Source organism: Lipotes vexillifer, unplaced genomic scaffold (genome assembly GCF_000442215.2).
Source record: "Lipotes vexillifer unplaced genomic scaffold, Lipotes_vexillifer_v1.1 scaffold395, whole genome shotgun sequence".
In the NCBI taxonomy this organism is placed as follows: Eukaryota; Metazoa; Chordata; class Mammalia; order Artiodactyla; family Lipotidae; genus Lipotes; species Lipotes vexillifer.
The window spans coordinates 3,793,589-3,798,338 of NW_006797390.1; the positions used below are offsets into that span (position 1 = coordinate 3,793,589).

General features: G+C 55.0%; 1 protein-coding gene across 1 annotated transcript in view; it reads right to left on the reverse strand.

The window, feature by feature from the left end:
- Nucleotides 1-4,750, reverse strand: part of CD9 (CD9 molecule) — a 36,420-nt gene that overhangs the window by 5,726 nt on the left and 25,944 nt on the right. The window lies entirely within an intron of this gene.

The window sequence follows — 4,750 nt, forward strand, 5'->3', positions numbered from 1 at the left end:
GGGGCTGTGCACACGCAGACACCCACGCTCTGGGCGGGCCAGCTCTGCCATATTCCCAGAGGGGATGCCTTCCCGCCCTGCCGCCTGGTGGCAGCCAGGCCTGCACAGTTAGCAACGTCCGAGGGCACGAGAACCCTGCTCTAGTGCAAAGAACAGCCTGGGTGTCAGAAGACCCTTGTTCTGGTCCCAACTCTGCTACTAACGGCTGTGTGATCTTGGGTAAGATCACAATTTCCTTATTCGTAAAATGAGAAGTTCGTTGCTAGAAAATTTCAAAAGATCCCTTATAGCACACCAGTGAGATCTTACAGCTGCAATTCAGTTACACCAGGTTAAGAGTGGAAAGGATCCTCCTTGCTAGAGGGAAGGTGAGTGACAAGGTTTCTAAGCACTCAGTTGGGGTGTCCAGTGCAGAAAGGGTGGTGAAGGGCTGTGAGTTCCACAACTCTGGCCTGGGACAGGGAGACACAGTGGGACACAGCCCCGGCCCTAGTCATTCCACACTCCCCCAGGGAATGCCCAGAGGGGCCCATCGTGCAGTTATATTCTTGAGAAGCACAGCTGACCTGCAGTGACCACCCCCTTCCCCGGTTCCCTCCTCCACCCCCCATCGGCCCCAGGAAAACTGGCAAAGAAATCCTAGGCCTCCCTGGCATGCAGGCATGTTCTGTCCACTGCTGGGAGGGGCCCCCCTGGTGCGCAGGCATGTTCTGTCCACTGCTGGGAGGGGCCCCCCTGGCATGCAGGCATGTTCTGTCCACTGCTGGGAGGGGCCCCCCTGGCACGCAGGCATGTTCTGTCCACTGCTGGGAGGGGCCCCCCTGGCATGCAGGCATGTTCTGTCCACTGCTGGGAGGGGCCTCCTGTCACACGTTGAGAGCCCCAAATGCCTGGGTTTGAAAGCCAGCTCTGTGACCCCGAGAAGGCCACTTATCTCTCTGTGTAACTGTCTTCCATCTGCAAACTGGGGACGGGAGAAATGCCCACCGCAAGGATTGCTGTGAGGATTAGGCCATATGCTCCAAACGTCCACAACAAGTGCTAGCTACTGCTAATCTTTCTAACTTTAATTTAAAAAATTTTAATCTTTTTATTAAGGTATAGCTGACGTACAGTCAGCTACTGTCAATCTTCACAATACGAAGGATGGACGACAATTGTGAATAATCACGATTCTGATGCCGAATTTCACAGATGTGTTGCTCCCTCTCTGCTGTCCCCTCGCTGGGAGCAGGGAGACCTCCCTAAAGTAGGCACGCTTCGCCACTATACACAACAGGACACTGCGATGAGAACCCTGGCAGGTGTCACAGTGATTTCACCGTCCCACATCCGTACCCTCCTCCCAGGCCGGAGCTGGGTAGGCAGCAAACCTCGCAGTGGCCCGTGGCTGAGACTCCCGGGCAGCACAGCGAGGGGCGCACACAAGGGAGTGTTTGTCCTCTGCCCGTCCCCTCCCCACATCTGTCGTGATGTCAAGTCACGTGGCCTTGCTGGCAAACCCCGATGAATATGGGTATTGTTCCCGTGCACGCTCGGCCCAGACTGGGCAAGGGGACAAATGCAGCTTGTCTTGGAGTCAAGTCCCATCCTCCTAGGCCGTCCACTCCATGGGGCCTCAGGCTGGACTTGGGGAGGCATGTCCGCCCCGCCCACACAGGGGCACTGCAGGAGAAGGGGCAGCGCTTTTGGGTCTGGGCTCTGACTTGGGGACCCCAGTGAGCGGTAACACGGCCCCCATTTCTCCCCATCTCCTCATCTCTCCCCACTGGGGCAAGACAACAAAGGATGAGGTCCCTCCTTTGAACTCCATTGCAGGGTTGAGTGGGGATGATCACACAGACGCGTTTTCTCTCCGTCCAGATCCCTGCCTGGCCGGGCGACCCTGGCAGAAGGCAGAGGAGTCAGGGTGGCGGCAACAGGGAGCCACTGAAGGAAAAAGCATTTCCCACGCAGAGAGAACATTCTCCTAATGGGCCTGTGGGTTAATATTAAATATTCAATCTTGGGCTCAGCAGATGCAGATTTTAGGACCAAAGGTCTTGGTTTTAAATCTTGCTCAGACAGCTGCAAGATCTGGGGTGTCTTGGCTTCACCCTCTCCATCCAGTGGGGGATGAAGATGAGCAATTCCCTGGCGGCTGTTTATGGGGATTTTTGATGGCAGCCAACAAGCCATAGCGCGGCTCAGCTATGAGCACCAACCCCAGAAGCCTTCAATCCACTGCAGGGTGAGGGCTGCCGCTTCAAAGGGCCATTCCCCTTGGACAGGCTCCGCCTGGTCTACACCCCGAGCTTGTGAGCAGGGGCCGACGGTGATAAATGACAAAGCATTCCCCTTTATAAAACAAGTGGATGTTAGCTTTCAGTCTGACTCACGGAAAAAGTTATTTGTCACGGAGCCTTCTCTGGGGTTACTGTATTCATTTGCTTAAGGGCTGTTTATTCTGCTTTCTTCAGGCTGACATTACAGACCTAGTCCACAAAAAAAAAAAGCTTCTAATGAAGCAGAGTAGCATCTGCCGTGTCCTTTACACAAAAGCCTTCTTTTTCACCTGTTGATTGGGGCTCTCGGCCTCGGGAAGGCAGGGGACACATCAGCCTCCCGTCATCACCCCCATCCCATCTTGCAAACGGTGCTCCCCACACCTGTTTGTGTGTAGAACAAAATCTGGCCAAGACTCTGGCCTCCACTTGCTGAGAACAGTTTATTGTCTCCAAATAAGTCAAGCAGGGGTTCCGAGGAACCCTAAGTCTGCTCCCCGATGGCTCTCTCCCCGTCTCTGTCCATCCCACTGACGGCTGGACCAAGGACTTAAGAAGGGCTACTGGCCTGGGACCAAGAAAAAGTTCCCCAATTTGTTTGCAGCCTGGGATTATGGATACTGTTGACGGCCTGAATCTCCAGGGCCCGAATTGGAGAGAAGGCCCATATAAGGCTGTCGGCCGCTCTGGATCCACTAGAGACTGTTCTGAACGTTGCCAAGTTTCTTCCCTCGCTTCTCTGCCTGATTTTGCATTCGTTCTCTACCTTGAAAGCTGTGGCTCCGCTGGAGAAAAGACACCCCTGGGTCCTTCAGGTTTCCTGAAGGGTCAGCTGCATGGCCAGGCTGGCCTGTGGGTTGCCCTGCAGATGGTCTGTACCCAAGTACAAGGGACGGTCACCCCATGATGTCAGGAAGGGCAGCCGGGATGGAGCTGGCACCCTCTGCTGGAAGAGGGGCTGTGGGTCAATGCAAAGGCTGATGTCACAGCCCGAGGGGGAAGGGGACACAGAGAACGAAGCCTCCTTGGCCCTTTGCCCGGGTATGACAATTATTCAGTTGCCCAAAGCACTCAGCGAAGCGCGGGGCCCAGCCAGGCCCAAGCGGTCAGTCACTGACTGTGTTCTATGTGATGTCACTTGCATCACCCTCCAAGCCCTGGCCTTCTGCCAGCAGAATGAAGTCTTCAAAGCTGAGCCCTTTCCCAGGAAGGGGGTCCAGTGCAGAGGGTTTGTATCTGTCTATGAGAGCTCAGGGGGCAGTGGCCACTTGTCCCTGAGTAGGGGTTGCTGTGTCTCTTTGGGATGTGCCTTCAGACCAGCTCCTGGTCACCTCAGGTAGGACCACGGGCCATTAGAAGGACGCCGCAATGTCCAGGGGACTTGAGTCCTGGGAGATTCCTGGAGGCAGGCCTGGCCCCTCTTGCTTGTCACTCTCCTGCCACCTGCCTGACTTTCCTAACTGTCACCTGCTGGGCTGCTGGTGTCGGGGGCCTGTATCCTCCAACCACAATTGGGGCAAAGTCAAAAGGCCTAGGGAGGGACTTCCCTGGCGGTCCAGCCAGTGGTTGGTACTCCATGATTTCACTGCCGATGGCCCAGGTTCAATCCCTGGTCGGGGAACTAAGATCCCATAAGCCACGAGGCCAAAAAAATAAAAAATAAAAGTATAACTGACTCACTTTGCTGAACACCTGAAACTAACACAACATTGTAAATCAACTATACTCCAATAAAAAAAAATAAATACACAGAATGAGCCAGAGTCCTGACAACAAAACAGAAACTGGTCATTGGAAGCGACCAGAGGTAATGGAGTCAGGCACCTGCAGAGCATAGGGAGGCCGGGGACTCACTCTAGGACAATGCCACCTGCTTGCACACGCCTGCTCCCAGATCTGCTCTCCCCGCGGAGGGTCCCCAGCTCCCTGTTGTGACGTGACATGGAGAGCTCAAGGCCTGCCCTCAGCCCCTGCCCCTACTCTGCAGTCCTGCAGTCCCACTGTCCCAGCTCACAGAGTGGCATTCCAGGCCTGCCGAGGCTGCCAAAAACCTCACAAAAGAATGCTGTAGCTAAAACAAGTCAGGGCCCTATGGAAACCTGCTCCCTAAAAACTCTGCGTGTGTAGTTTTCAATGTACTTTTTTTTTTTAACTTTATTTATTTATTTTTGGCTGCGTTGGGTCTTCATTGCTGCGCACCGGCTTTCTCTAGTTGCGGCGAGTGGGGGCTACTCTTCGTTGCGGTGCGCGGGCTTCTCCTTGCGGTGGCTTCTCTTGTGGCGGAGCACAGGGTCTAGGCGCACGGGCTAGTTGTGGCATGTGGCTCAGTAGTTGTGGCTCGTGGGCTCTACAGCGCAGGCTCAGTAGTTGTGGCTCACGGGCTTAGTTGCTCTGCGGCATGTGGGATCTTCCCGGACCAGGGCTCGAACCCGTGTCCCCTGCATTGGCAGGTGGATTCTTAACCACTGCGCCACCAGGGAAGAGCG